General features: G+C 52.1%; 1 protein-coding gene and 1 pseudogene across 1 annotated transcript in view; one reads left to right on the plus strand and one right to left on the minus strand.

The window, feature by feature from the left end:
* The window catches only part of LRFN2 (leucine rich repeat and fibronectin type III domain containing 2), a 180,546-nt gene that overhangs the window by 158,344 nt on the left and 6,485 nt on the right, over nt 1-15,717 (plus strand).
* LOC128777883 (U6 spliceosomal RNA) lies at nt 7,277-7,376 on the minus strand (annotated as a pseudogene).

Here is a 15,717-nt window from a genome sequence, read left to right on the forward strand (position 1 = left end):
TCATTTTATGCGCTTTTGTGTGGCAACTCATTTTATATCGTTGGTTGGAAGTAAGTGGATTATAAATCACAAAACCAATGGATGGAAATTAGGTCAAAAGTGCCAAGTAAATGCAAGTGGTTTTTTTTTTCCTCCAGTAATGATGATGACAATAAGAGCCAACCTTTCTTTTTTAAAAATTTTTGAGAGAGAGAGAGAGAGAGAGAGCGCATGAGTGTGGGAGGGGCAGAGAGAGGGACACACAGAATCCGAAGCAGGCTCCAGGCTCCAAGCTGTCAGCACAGAGCTCAATGTGGGGCTTGAACTCATGGACTTTGAGATCATGATCTGAGCTGAAGTCAGATGCTTAACCGACTGAGCCACCCAGGCGCCCCAAGAGCCAACCTTTCTGAGAAAGTACTATGTGCTAGTTATGATTCTAGTGGCTACCATGTATAAGCTTATTTAATGTTTCCAATACATCGATGACCAAGGTACTGTTATTATCTTATTTGTTTTGTTTTTTTTCTTTTACAGATGAGAAAACTCAGGTGCCGAGAGGTTAAGTAGCTTTCCTGAGGTGTTCTGCCTGGGATTTGAACCCAGGCAGGCTGGCTCCAGGGTCTGGACCTCAATGCCTTAAAAATCTGCAGCTAGCTTGTGAGCGCTTGCTGTATGCTCCCCACTGTGCCAGGCATGTACGTCATGACCCGAGAGGCAGCCCTTACTAATATGCTCACTTCACAGGGTAGGAATCTCCAGGATCAGAGAGGGTAGGCAAGCTGTGTGAGGTCTCCCATCTTGGAAGTGGCAGAGCCAGAATCCAAACCCAGGCCTGTCATCCTCCAGAGAGTTCCTGACCACTCTTCTTCCTCCCCAGACATGACTTAGGGTGGAGAGGGGTGACATGGATGTCTTGGAGTTATAGGTAGTATGTTCAAAATTAGGGCATCTTGCTGGCTCAGTGGGTAGAGCATGTGACTCTTGGTCTCAGGGTCATGAGTTCAAGCCCCACACTGGGGCTTTAAAGCTTGCTTTCTTCTTTCTTTCTTTCTTTCTTTCTTTCTTTCTTTCTTTCTTCCTTTCTTTCCTTCTTCTTTCTTTCTTTCTTCTTTCTTTCTATCTTTCTTTTTTCTTTCTTTCTTTCTTTCTTTCTTTCTTTCTTTCTTCCTTTTTCTTTCTTTCTTTCTTTCTTTCTTTCTTTCTTTCTTTCTTTCTTTTCAGCTTACCATAAATAAATAAATAAATACATAAATAAATAAATAAACAGACCAGTGACCGCATTTCCTTTCTAGATTGCCCCCTTCCCAGCCACCTACTCTATTAACAAACCCAGAACCATCAGCCCGCTCTCCTTCAGAACCACCATGAGGCGAAAGGGAAGTGTGAGCCAGCCCAACACATCCCAGCCACCCAAACATGGGAAAGCAAGTGGGTGCCTTAGGGAGGGGTCTCAGCTGGGCAGGTGGCAGAACTTCCAGGCAGTGCCGGTGACGTCTCACAAATAAAACCATAGCTTCTGTGAAAGCAGAAGGAGGTCCGCGCTGCAGAAAGGGCCTGGAGGATTCCATGTGAGGCCTGCGAGCTGAGGCGTGTGTGCCTTCCGCCTCTTCTCCACACTGCAGAAAGGGATGGCCGGGCCCTGGGGCATTTTAATTTATGGCTTGCCGTTTGAACCGTGGCCGATCGGCCTCCCCATGGCTGCCTCCTCCCAGGACTGAAATGAAACGCGGGTCACGGGTTCAACCCTAGTGATGGGGTGTACTCAGGAGAGAGGGAGGAGATTTATGGCTTGGTCTCTACCCTTAATGAGCCATCATCCCCCAGAGCCACGGTGGCCACTGCCTTCCCAGCCGGGTGAAGCCCGGAACCAGTGCCAAGGGGCAGGCAGGGGTGCGGGGCTGGAGGACGGTGCCATGAATCTCTGACAGCCACGGGGCTCCCTGGCTCACGGACATCCGGTGGAGGGAGCAGCCAGTGGATCACAGTTGGGCTGTTGACCTTGAGTCTTAAGCAAAGTGAAGAATAAAAGGTCATATTTATTCCGTCAGAGCCACAGGAGCCATAAAATATCTGAATGTGAATCAAGACAGCGATAAATCACTCATCGTTCTTGGGAACTTGGCTGATCTGTCTTCTGGCCTTGTCACCCACTGGGCAAGCTGGGGAGCAGTGTGTTCAGAAACGGGGGACTCCAGGGGATCCCAAACAGTGCTCTCTCTGGAACGCAGAAGTGCCAAGAATCACTGAGACTCATGGGTTCCTAGAATGTAAGATGTCCCTCACTGCAAATAAGACCTTCTTAAGAGGTCTTCCTGACCACCTCCCCACAGAGGTTTTCGAGTGTGAGCGGGGGAGTGACACAGAGGGGGAGACACAGAATCCGAAGCATGCTCCAGGTGCTACACTGTCAGCACGGAGTCTGACGCAGGGCTTGAACTCACGAACCGTGAGATCATGACCTGAGCCGATGCTGGACGCTTAACTGAATGAGCCTCCCAGGCGTCTCTTACTTTCTTTTAACCCAATAGGCTTTTCCTTTTTGCCATAGCATGGTCCACTTTATAACATATTCATTTGCCAATTATGTTTGTTATTTATTTTCTGCCCTCACCCTGCCCAGAATGTCAACTCCGCGAGGCAGGGACTTGTATCCCCAGTGCTGTATCCCCACTGCCTCCAGCAGCGCTGGCATATAACAGGTGCTCCGCAGACATTTCTTGGATGAATGGACCAGCCTGAAAAGACTGATCTAACCGTAACCCTTCTCTGTGCCCAGGAAGACCAGAGTCCCATCTGGGACACAGGACTTGCCCCGGGTCATACAGCCGTTAGGGGTTGCAGGACTGGAAAAAGAATCCAGGCATCCAACTCCTGGGCCAGAGATGGGGTTCCACGTGGTCTGAACTGCACTCACACCCATCAGAGGACGTACTTGCCCGCCACATTCTGCTAACTACCTATAAGATCGGGAGCTGGCAGTCCAGGGTGGGCAGGCTGGGGGTTCCTTGCTTCCTGTCTTGATTTTTTAAAAAAGTAGGAAGTGGGGGGGCAGGGGGGGGCTCAGTCAGTTGAACATCTGATTCCCGCTCAGGTCATGATCTCGCGGTTTGAGCCCTGCATGGGGCTCTGTGCTGGCAGTGCAGAGCCTGCTTGGGATTCTCTGTCTTTCTCTCTCTCTGCCCCTCCCCCACTTGTGCATGCATGTGCTCTCTGTCTCTCTCTCTCTCAGATAAATAAATAAACTTAAAACAAGGTGATGAATATACTGATAACTGACTTCCTAACCCAGAGGGGGTCCGATAATATGGGTTCCATGGGTGTGGGAGGTCAGGGAACTCTTACAAGGTGGCTGGGCATACAGCAAGAGGTGTTTAGGGAGCACCTTCGCCTGGTGGCCACCACTGTGCCGGCTTCTTCGCCTGGATCGCTCGTTGCATTCTGACTCCGCGCCGTGAAGGAGTATAATAATAATAGCCAACGTGCACTGAACTATGCGCCAAGTCCTGTTCTCAGTGCTTTTAGGTATTCATTCATTTAATCTGCCCGACAGCCCTATGAAGTGGAGAGCTTTCTATTATCGTCCCTACGTTACAAATGAGAAACCGGAGGCAAATATGCCAGGATATAAATGCTTCCATTCTGGGTGCTTGGGAGGCATCAGTGAACAAAACAACACAAGATCCTTGTCCTCCTGGGGGAAGCGGGCAACCAACACAAGTCCACAAGTTCATTCTATAGGTAGGGGGAGGCAATGCGTGCTGTGCAGGTAGAGCAGAGCAGAGTAAGGGGCTGGTGGCAGTGGCCTAGTTGCAGTCCTAGGGCAGCAGGAGCAGGCCTCCCTGGCAGAGGCTTGAAGGAGGTGAGCCAAGTGGAGGTCTGCAGGAAGTGAGTTCCAGGCAGAAGGAACAGCCAGGGCCAGACCCCCAGGCCAGAGAACCTCCGAGGAGCAGTGAGGGGCCTGGGTGGCTGCAGTGGGGGAGTGAGGGGCAGAGTCCAGGAGATGGGACAGGAAGGGAGTGGGGTCAGATGACGGGAGCCTTACAGGCCCCCTCAAGGACACTGTCTCAAATGCTCTGACTCATTCAAATGGTCGCCTCACTTCCAAGCTCACAGGTGGGAGGCTTGCGTGGTTCAGTTAGTTAAGACTCTGACTTCAGCTCAGGTCACGATCTCACAGCTCATGAGTTCGAGCCCCGCATCAGGCTCTGTGCTGACAGCTCAGAGCCTGGAGCCTGCTTCGCATTCTGTGTCTCCCTCTCTCTCTGCCCCTCTCCTTCTCTCTCTCTTTCTCAAAAATAAATAAATAAATAAATAAATACTCACATGTGCTCACAGGCTCATGCCAGCACCCTCCTCTCCTCTCTGCTCACACACTGAGGGTGCTTCCACACTGGCCAGTAGACACACACTCACACACACACTGGCCAACAGACACACACTTACACGGCTACCCCTCCCCCCAGAGCTCCCCAGAGCTTCATTTTCCATCCTACCTGTGTCTGTGGAAGAAGGACGGGAGGGGTCCTCATCAGCCTTGCCCCATCAGCAGCCCAGCCTGGCCTCTCCACAGCTGGACCAGGTGAGGGAGGAAGGCAAGCCAGTTCCTGGACGTACACCCCAACAAACAGTGCTGGAGAGACTCCCAGAAAATTACAGATGGAAGTCTATGATGTACTCACACCCAACTGACTCACGTGATTACTCCCATATGAGATTACAGACCCACATGGCCATCCTGCAGGGACACCAAAGTGCATTTAGTGGCTCTGTTCTGTGCTCATTGTAGGCACAGGAGCTGCTGTCCCAGGCCCGGGGAGGGGTGGGGACAGAGAAGGTAATAATACTGCTGCTTTTAGGGGCACCTGGGTGGCTCAGTTGGTTGGGTATCCGTCTCTTGATTTTGGCTCAGGTCATGATCTCACGATGGGTGGGATTGAGCCCTGCCTCAGGCTCTGCACTGATTGTGCAGAGCCTGCTTGGAATTCTCTCTCTCCCTCTCTCTCTCTGCCCCTCCTCCACTCACTCGTGCTCTCTCGCTCTCTCTCTCTTCCTCAAAATAAATAAACTTAAAAAAAAAAATACTGCTGCTTTTAGGTAATCCCAGTTAGAACCAGGACGGGGCACCTCTAGACCAGGCCGGCCTCACCTGAGAGCTTCTGGCTAATGAATAAATTCCACAGTAAGGTTCATCTTCTCAGCACCGAGACCCTGGCCCCCAAGATGACCTACCGGTGCCCCCAGACAGTTCACCTTCTGCCACTACAAGAGCTCCTGCCTGGAGATGGGTTAGGTGGTGTTAGTGTTCTCTATGAAAAAGATGTTGCTGCAGCCAAAGATCAGTAGACAGACAGACAGACAGACAGGGAGAGATGATAGACATGACAAAGTAGGTAAGCGTTCACTATATTTATACATGATGTAGTGAGTACATATTGCATGCCAGTGTTTTGCATGTACTATTTCTAATCCTTATGTGGCTCTGCAAATTAGATTTGCAAACTGCCTTTATGAGCAAGAAGCCTGAAGTTCTGGGAAGTGAAGTAACAGGGGTAAAGATTAGGCGGCCGGTACGTTGGGAGTCAGAAGTCGAGCTCACGGTCCGGGTCACTCCCGGGCCAAATCCTCTGTGCGCTCATGGTTGGGAACGCGGTGCCTGAGCTCCCCGCCCCTCTTTGCTGGCCGTACCCCACCCGCCCTCCTCCTGCTCCACATGGCTCCGGTCACCCTCTTCTGGTGATATTCTTGTAGAGTTCTAGAATGTCAGAATTGGACATTGAAGCACAGAGAAGAAAAGTGCCTTGCCCAAGGCCCCACAGCAAGTCCATGGCAAAGCCAGGGTTAGAGCCTTGTCCATGCAGTCTGGACCTGAGGCTATTTGATGGCGGGGGACAGCTCTGTTCCCCCACCCCGCCTCCCACTCGGCTGCGCAGAGTAGCCTCCGCACTGCGTCAAGATCCGACTCCAGAGGTCATTCTCTCCCTACCCCTGTTTAATTCCTTCCTGGCCAGCCTGCTTGTGAGAGGCAGAGGTGTCCGGGGGAGGATCAGCAGAAACACAGCCGGGAGAAGTGCTGAGCGGGCTCCCTCCGCCCACCGGCTGGAAAGGACATCTCTCTGCAGGATGAGGCCGCAGGAGAATGATGCCTGGCCAGCCAGGTGTCTGGCACGCCACTTGGTCGTGGGGTCCGGCTTCCAGGCACGCAGCTCAGAGCAGCCCTTAAGGAAGCACCAGACAGTCTCCAGATCACTGATTCGTGCACCGGTGCTGAGTGTCCCTGTTATAAAAAACACCACCTCACATCCGTGACCACCTTACCGCTTAACATGCTGTGTCCGAGGAGACACATCTTCCTAGGTTTTCCCAACAGTCCAGTTGCAGTAGTATCTTTCCCATGTGACAGACAAGAAAGCGGAGATTCTCAGGAGCGAGACCTCCTTGTTCCCGATGGCTCAGCTAGCCGACGGTGAAGCCAGAAATGGAACCTGATCTTCAGACGGCAAATCTGAGCATTTTTATTACACACACGTATTCCAAGCACTGTACACGGTACTGAGCAAATATTGTATTTAATTTTCACAAAGATACCGTACGATCGCTATTATTAACCCATTTTGCAAGCAAGAAAACCGAGTGCAGTTTGGAGATGTGCTGTGAAGAGGCGTACGTACATTGCATGGCCAGTGAGCTTTCTTTCTTCCACATAGCACAGATTCGACCTCGGGATTGATACAGTTCCCTTCCTCGGGGAGCTTCTCATCTGACACAGAGAGGGGATTATTACTGGGGGGAAAGGCAGGACCCCAAAACTCACCCATGAAATAACTGAGGGTTTCACATCATCTTGATTTCTTCTATCAAGGGTCAGCGTTGACTTCAGCACCATCATCGAAACAAAACCTCCCTCCTACCCTCCTGGCAGAATTTGCTTTGTGATGGCATTTTGCGGGGGGACGGGGGGGGGGCACTGATTTTATTGCGCCAAAATATGCGTAACGTGAAATTGACTATTTTAGCCATTTTCAGTGTGCAGTTCAGTGGCACAAAATGCATCCACACTTGTGCTACCGCCGCCCATCCCCCAACTTTCCGTATTCCGGACCGTAACTCCGCATCCATCAAACACCAGCTCCCCTTTCCCTTCCCCCCAGCCACCCTTCTACTTCTTGTCTCCCCCCACTCTCAGAACTTCGTATAAGTGGAATTGTGCCATTTTGGTCCTTTTGTATCTGGCTTATTGCCCTGAGCGGAATGTCCTCAAGGTTCACTTACGGTGTAACGTGGGGCAGAATTTCAGAAAAATATGGAATGCGTCATGAATTTTCACGTCATCCTTGTGCAAGGGCTTCACTAATCTGTGTATCATTCCAACTTTAGTATACATGCAGCTGAAGCAAGTACTGTGATAACATTTTTTAAATGTTTATTTATTTTTGAGAGAGAGAGAGAGACAGAGCGTGAGCAGGGGAAGGGCAGAGACAGAGAGGGAGACACAGAATCTGAAGCAGGCTCCAGGTTCTGAGCTGTCAGCACAGAGCTCAAGGCAGGGCTTGAACCCACAGACCAGGAGATCATGACCTGAGCTGAAGTCAGACGCTTAACCAACTGAGCCACCCAGGTGCCCCGCTGTGATAACATTTTTAAGAAGGCTGGTGCCACAGGTGACTTTGCCGCTGGGTGGTGCCACCGTGAAATTATGGATCTGACAATGCGGGGAACTGTCTGATCAGGGACATCACTGGGTGGCACTGACCTGGGTCTGCCAGTTAGCTTTTCCGGTGCATTTTGGACGCAGCTGGTGGGGAATCTTCGGTTTGAACACTCCTGTGTTTACAGCGAGGTGTAATTGGTCTGACACCTTCTGCATTTTTTCTGTAAGTGATGAATTGTTAGTGAGCAAGCTTTCTCAGCTCCTCAAGGAGATGAAAGGCAACTATCATCGTCATCTTCACGGGGGTAACCAGCCGCCCTGGGAGGGGGCGGCCATGCTTATCTCCACTGCATTTCATTTTTCATACCCACACAGGAGGTTGTCCTGCTATCCTCATTTCACACATGAGCGAAGAGGTTCGGAAGGAGAAAGTGATCCGGAGTCCCATGGTTGGGGGCAGAACCGGCCCTCAAAGAGAGATTTCTGTCTGATTCCGAAACCCACGCTTTTTCCTCTGAGACATGCCAACCCAGTCCTTGGGGGCTGGGAGCGAAGGACAAGTAAATACAGGGAGAAGTTCCCCATCCACAGAGACCTGGATCAAGAGAGATGGAGAGAAATTAAAGACCCAGAGAGAGAGGCCCGACACGGGCGGGAGAGCTTGCTGGGTCGGCTGCGGTGGTAGAAACAAGTCTGCAATCGTAGAAACACTGCTTCCAGGGAACAGAATGGAACAACATGACTTAATAGCAGCCTGGGGGAAATCACAGAACGTTTCCATTGACCGTGCGGAGCCACGGATGGGATGCAGCTTCCAGAAACTCTGATGCAATCTTGGGTGGGAATGGGAAGAGGCTCAAGAGAAGTAGGATGTCCCATTGGGGGAAGGTGGGGTCTGACTCTGTTCTCTGTGCTCAGACCGCCCCAGAGAGAAGGGCCAAACCCACCCTGGCATGCTACTGGAAGGGAGCAGCCGGGTTGTATGTGGAACCCGGGGCCCTGAGGAAATTGGAAGGAATGGGAATGTTAATTCTGCAGAGGCAAAAAGCTCAACGTGGGATGGGAGAGCAAAGCCCAGTTTGAGGAGCACTGATGTGTCCACGCAAAATAAATAAATAACGCCTTGTTCTGAGTGTTCCCAGGCGGGTGGCTTGGGGCCCATAAGAAGAAGGCCCAACGTGGACCAGGACTCTCCTCCACTCAGGGTTGTGAGAAGCTGGAGGGGCTGCCTGGCCTGCCCCTGCGGAGTGGCGAGCACAGTGCTGATAGCCAGAACAGTCTGTTGCAGAGGGACCCACGCCCCTCTCCAGCAGCGCTCCTGAGGTCTGTGTGTGGAGATGGCAGGGGAGGCTGGAAAGACCAGCAGACGTGGGTGAGTCACCAAGCTGGGCCAGCGGCCACATGGAGACAGACCATCAGGTCTCAGATGGCTGCCTCTGAGCTGGGCTGCATGCTGCCTAGCTGGCCGGAACTTGATCTCTCTGTCCCCATTGAGACCAGATGACTCCTCAGGTACCAACTAGCATACGCTGAGTGCTCGCTATGGACCCGGAACTGGTCAGAGCACAGGGGCTGACTCTTTAGTCCTCATAGCAACCCTGTTGAACTGTAAACCTCCCTCTTTACGGAGAGGTTGAGTGGCTTGCCCAAGGTCACACAGTCGGTAAGTGATGGTGCTTGGCTTTGAACCCTGATGACCCAGTATCAGCACTTTAACCCCTCCAAGAGGAAGAGCACCATGGAGCGGGGCCAGCCTCCCCCAGTGACACTATAGTCTCAGCCAAACCCTGGGCCTGGCGATTTCCCATACCCTGACAGGCAGCCAGATCTGCCACACTTCCCGAGTCAGAGAGCAAAGGAAGGGTCTCCCCCGGGTCAGACCCTCACCTGTCACCAGGTAAGCCCTTCCTCTGGGGAGGGGAGCGAAGAGGCAGCCTGCTGGAGCTTGGCTCACTTTGGCCTGATTTCCAGCCATCTCTGCAATCACTCAGCCAGGGTTTAACTAACACTGGTCACCACCTGTCTTCTGGAAAACACTCTTGGAGTCACGTGGTGGGTGGGGGCACATGTCCTGCAGTGAGTGTTGCAGGCACGATGCCTCCCTACTGACCCAGCCAGGACCCAGGCACACCCCAGGTCTTCAGCTTTCTAGCTTGTGTGAGGTTTGTTAGGCACAAATCCCCGAGGCCTGCATTTCCACCGTCAGAGATACGTTTCTTTTGGTTCAGCATCACCAACTCCTTTATATAACAATCCCTCAAGAGGAGCTTACTCTGTGCCAGACACCGACCTAGGTTCTTTGTGAATCATGACTCGTTAAACCTTATAGCAACCCTATAAAGCAGAGCTTATAAATGCCCCATTTTACAGAAATGGGGTATTTTTAGGAAACTAAGGCACAGGCAGGTTAAGAAATTGCCCACGGTAAGTTATTACAGCTGGGAAACGGCTGAGCCAGCATTTGAACCCAGCAGGCTGGCTCCAGGGTCTGCTCATCACCACTGCCCTCGGCTGCCTCTGAAGCTTCTCTTTCTTTCTAATGGTAGGTATTCCTGGGAGGGGTGACATCTATTGTCGGGATTGGATTTATCAGGGATTTTTCTTAATAGAGACTTATGCAACAGAACTGTAACTAACAGGCAGAAAGTGGAAAAACAGGAACAACGATGTAGAAACAGAGGACCAGAGGGGGGGGGCCTCAAACTTCAGTTTGGCAAGGCAAAGAGAGCACTCTGGGAGCACACGAGCTTGAGCCCGGCCCAGGGAAACCCCAGAAGGATCCCAGTAAACCCTGAGGTCAGAGGAGTCAAGAAAAGCTGGAAAAACCAGAAAGAAGGGATGAAGCTTTCCAAAGTCACCGAGAGAGCTTGTGGGGAGAAAGAGAAACACAGGCATTCTATTGAAACCTTTAGGAGTGGCCTCTGAACCGGACAGCGTTCCCTGGGCTGGCCCCATCCGTTTGGGGTGCCAGGGCTCACGCAGGAAAGCACCTGTCTCCTGCTGGAGCACATAACAAAGCTGTCCAGCATGCTCTGGAAGAGCAGCATCCTACTGCCCTGTCCGGTGTGGCAGCCTCTAGCCACATGTGACTAGCGTGACTGGGGACCTGAATTTTTTGTCTGATTCCATTTTAACTAATTTGAAGTTACATTTAAATAGCCACATGTAGCTACTCTTTGGTGGTGCAAATATAGAACATGCATTTCCTTCACCTGCCCAACAAATGTTTTTAAGGGCTGACTTTGTGCCAAGTGTTGTTCTAAAGGCTGGGGAAATATCAGTGAACAAAAGAGGCAGAAAAAAAAAAAACCCTGGTCTCCAGAAGGAGAGCTGGGATTCTACTGGAAAGAAAGAAAAGATAATTAAGAGGAAGCGTAGGAAGGGGTGCCTGGGTGACTCAGCTGGTTAGGTATATGACTCTTGATTTCAGCTCAGGTCATGATTTCATGGTTTGTGAGTTCGAGCCCCACATTGGGCTCTGCACTGACAGTGTGGAGCCTGCTTGGGATTCTCTGTCTCTCTCTCTCTCTCTCTCTCTGCCCCTCTCCCACTGATGCGTGCTTTCTCTGTCTCTCAAAATAAATGAACATTAAAAAATAGTAAGCATAGTAAGTAAGCCAATGACAACATCTTTCTCTCAGGCAATAAAAGTGGACTGGGGTAAAAATGGAGCAGAGTAAGGGGCATGGGGGACCCAAGATAGAGGCGAGGGAGAGCCTGTGGTGTTAAATGGGTGATCAGAGAAGGTAACATTGGAGCAGAATTGAAGGAGGTGAGGTAGTGGGCATATGGACACCTGGTGGAAGAGCACTGAGGTAAGGTCAATGGCCAGTGCAAAGGCCCTGAGGCAGGAGCACCTTTGGCAGGTTTGAGGAATAGCAGGGAGGCCAGGCCCTGGTGCAGAGTGATCAGGGTGAGTAGGAAGAGAGGAAATAAGAGAGGAGACGTGCAGATCACATGGGACCTGTGGGCCATGCCAGGACTTTGACACATGAGACAGGCCTCACTGGGGGCATTGAGCAGAGGAAGGACTTGATCTGACTGGCTTGTAACAAGATCCTCTGGCTGCTGTCTCAGAAGACGCAGGGGGAGGAGAGCCAGAGAGTTCACCCAGAGGCCAAATAAACAAGTCTTTGATCCCCAACCCTGCCTGCTCTCCCAAGGGTGGTGGGAATGGGTAGCGGGGGGGCCTTTGCCTCAGAATCTCAGTAATCTTGAATGTGGCTTCTTTACTTGTGGAGGCCCTCAGGGCACCCGGAGGGGGTGGGGGGCCTGTGTTCTCAGCAGTGGCAAAGGCAGAAAGGCAGAGACAGAGCCTGGTCCCTGGCCCCTGGCCCTTGTCAGAAGTTGGTAAGAGGCTTCTGATTCTTGGAGCCCTCACCCAGTCACGCCAGCTCCATGATAATCCCATTCTAAAGAGCGGCCTTGTGCCTTCCCCTGCTATCACTCAGGGCCAGGCATTTAGGGAAGACCGGCGTCTGGCATGAGACACCAGAAGAAGGGTGGCCACCACTTGCATCGGTACTTCCAGTAAATTCTCTGTAACTATTCTCTGATCTAGACCAGAAACAACAAATCTGAGACACAGATCCTTCCTGCCCCATGCCACTCTGTCCCACGGAATTTGAACACAGCCTCAGAATCCTTCTCGACCCTGGCACTCAGCCAACACTCAGGATTGGAACACAGCACTGAACGTATTTGCGAGCCTTCCAGAACCTCGCTCCTGGCTACTACTTTGATGACCCTATTTCCTGTCACTCTTCCCTCCCACCACTCTATTACAGCCATGCCAGCTTCCTCACTGTTCCCGCCTCAGGGCCTTTGTACTGGCAGCTCCCTCTGTGAGGAAACTGCCCACAGATACCCACATGGCTCCCTCACAGTCTTCAGACCTTACAGGAGCATAAGGAAGCAGCCAGACAACCCTCATCCCTCCCTGAAATCCCACCTCCACCTCTAATTAGCTGTGCAACCTCGGGGCAATTCAGTTACCTTCTCTAAAATGGGAGCATAATTGTGAAAGGAACTTCTCAGGGCTATCATGAGCATTACTATCATGAAGTAATGTGAGAGCGCTGAGTTCAAGCCTTGGTTAGGTGCACATGTTCCCTCTGTGAGACCTGGGGCAAGTCACTTCTCTGCACTTCAATTTATTTATCTGTACATGGAGGATAATAGTACACCTCCCTCCCAGAGTTGCCATTAGAATTAAATCAGTTAATATATGTAGCATACTCAGAACAGTGTTTGACATACGGCAAGTGTTCAATAAATATAAGCTGTCGTGGTAGCAATACACGATTTTTTTTTTATTATTGCTGTCAGTTAGCCTGACTCTTAAGACTCACTTCCTGCCAAAGTCGGATTCTGCACAGTTCAGTTCAAGGTAATTCAGTATAGGGAGGCTCATGCTCCACGGTCTGACGACCCGGGCTTACAGCACTGGCTCAGCCATTTTCCGGCAGTGTGCACTTGAGCAGGTGACCCGTATGCCTGAGCCTCAGTCTCTTCGTCTGTAACATGGGGATAATTATTCCCACCGAGAGCGCCCGTGCACGGAATCAAAGAGACCGTGCCTGTCAAGCGCCCAGCACGTGGTAGGTACTCTGTAAGTTGTATGCAGGATAGAAGCAGCCCGGTCTCCTTTCCACCTTGCGGTTTGTGCAGGATGCAAACAGGCCCCTTTGGGGGCTTGCGGAAAGAAGGAGAGGCTGGGGAGCGGGGACACTTGCCTCGGTTTAATGAGGCTCTTTCATGTGCCCCGAGATCTCGCAGCCGGCCAGAGAGGTTGGCAGGCTGGTGCTACTCTGAAGAGCCGGGTAATGAGGGTGCAGAGCCGGGGAAGTGGAGTAAGGCAGCTTGACGTGGCTTCTCCAAATTAGTGCTGGGGCTCAGCGGGCAGCCGTGGTGCATCACGGACGAGGGGACATGCACCTGCAAAGAAGTGGTGCTGGGGGAGCTGAGGGGCTGGGGGCTGGAGATAAAAAGAGGTGCATTTGCTGACAACTCCAAGAAAGCAGAGAATGTGTTTCTTGCGTCGATACCAGCACCAGTGTCTTCCTCTTCCACACATACACACTCAGCCCTCTGGGCCGTCACCCATGTACGCAGGTAGCAAGCCCCCCAGGCCCTCCCTGTCCCATCTGCAGAGCCTGCACTAGTCAGGAGAGCCTAAGGCTGCTGCAAATGGCTGCAAACACAGAAAGCCTCAAACGCAATCAAAGTTGATGTCTCGCTCTCCTGAGAGTCCAGGGCGGTAAACAGGGTTAGTCAGGAGTCCTTCTTCACCTGGAGATGCAGGCAGCAGCTTCCACCACCCCTCGGGCCTTGCTGTCACCCACCTGGTCGTGTCACCACACCCCGAGTCTGGCCGCAGAAAGGAAAGAGAGCGCGGGGCAGGCAGTCCCTCTCGTTTAAGGCCTGGTTCGGGGCGGGGAACACATCCTGTTTGCCAGAATGTACCACTTGGAATCCCCTAACTGCAAGGGAGACGGGGGAATGTGGTCCAGAGCGAGCCCAGGGAGGAGGGAGTAGGTCTGGTAGTCAGCTCGCAGGCTTTGCGCTGAGACCCAGGCAGAGACTCAGCGTGTCTCCCATTTGTTCCCGGATGTCCCCAGTGCCTTTAACGGGAGCAGTTAGGAAAGAGCAGGCCTGGTCTGCAAGTGACTCTGGGAGAGGTCACACGGGAGTCACCTGAGAAGTGTCAGGGACATGCAAGAGTGTCTGAAGGGGGTGAGGCCTGGGCCGCAGAGGGGCAGAGCAGTGACTAACATTGCCTGGGACCAGAACCCTTACGTACTATATATATATGTGTGAACACCTACACACACACACACACACACACACACACACACACACTCAGCTCTCAGATGGCACTGAGACACACAGACGTGTTCTACACACTTTGTTTCACACATGCACACACGTGCCCGCACTGACACACCCATACACATCCCTAAAGGTTGCCAGGAGGCCACGCGGTGAGCCTCAAGGCTATAGAAAAATGCCTCTCTGGAAAGACCTCCGCAGGACCAGCCGGTGTCTGAGAGTCACCATTAGCCAGCCGTCATATTTAAATAAGATTCGCTCGCATTTGTCTAGACCTTAACATTTAACATAGCGCTCTTTCATTCACTCAACCGTAGGGTAAATATTTACTCAGCAGTGACTCTGGGCCAGATACCATGATTGACAGTGGGGATAGAAGTGAGTAAGACATAAGACGTGGCCCCTGGCCTCCAGGGAGCTAGAGAAGAGCTCTAAGGGAGGAATGCAGGGAGGGCGCTGGGAGAGGAGGGCAGGGGCAGCTCTCGGTGGGGGGGCGGGGGGGTGGGCAGACATGATGTCTGGGTCAGGCCTCAAGGGCCGTGGTCACCAGGTGGAGAAAGATAGGTGATTTCCAGGAAGAGGGGCTGCTAGATGCAAAGGGGTCAAGGCGGCTTATGTGGGGAGTGGGGAGTCACTCAGAGAAAGTGGCACAGTGCTTCCCGAAGCTGGAGTTTCCACGAGGTTAGGCCAAGATGTGCTGCCGCCGGCAGGAAGCCATGATGGTCTTTTCCCAAAGTGAAAGGGGAAAATGATAACAGGCAGAACATTCTCGTCATGGAAAGGTTACCTCCTGTGCCACATAGGATTCAGTCAGGATTTATTGAGAAGAATAAAGCTTGCTTTAGATCTAAGAGGGAATTCAGTACAGGGGTTGGGCTACACAGGGGTTGGAATTGCTGGGGAGGGGTGTCAACAACAGGGCACAGTGAGGCACCCAGGGATTGGCTACAGCTACTACCACCCATCCACCCCCACCCAGTGGTGGGAAGCACTGGAGACGGAATGACCAGAACCTGAGATCCAAATCTATCTGGCATGAACCAGAACCCCAGGAGCTGGGATCACAGAGCGGGCTCAGGAACTGATGGGAAACCACCACCAGAGGCAGAAAAAGAGGAAGAAACAGCTGGCGTCTCCTGTTCCTCCCACCCTCCTTCCAGTGCCCCCATTGGCCAACTGCTCCTGGAAGCCCCGGGCCAAGGAGCCTGGGAACAGGCAAGGGAGCCTGGGAAATGTAGTTCCTTGCCACACAGAGT

The sequence above is a fragment of the Panthera pardus genome, unplaced genomic scaffold (assembly GCF_024362965.1).
Source record: "Panthera pardus isolate Hobbes unplaced genomic scaffold, ASM2436296v1 HiC_scaffold_17, whole genome shotgun sequence".
Taxonomy (NCBI): domain Eukaryota; kingdom Metazoa; phylum Chordata; class Mammalia; order Carnivora; family Felidae; genus Panthera; species Panthera pardus.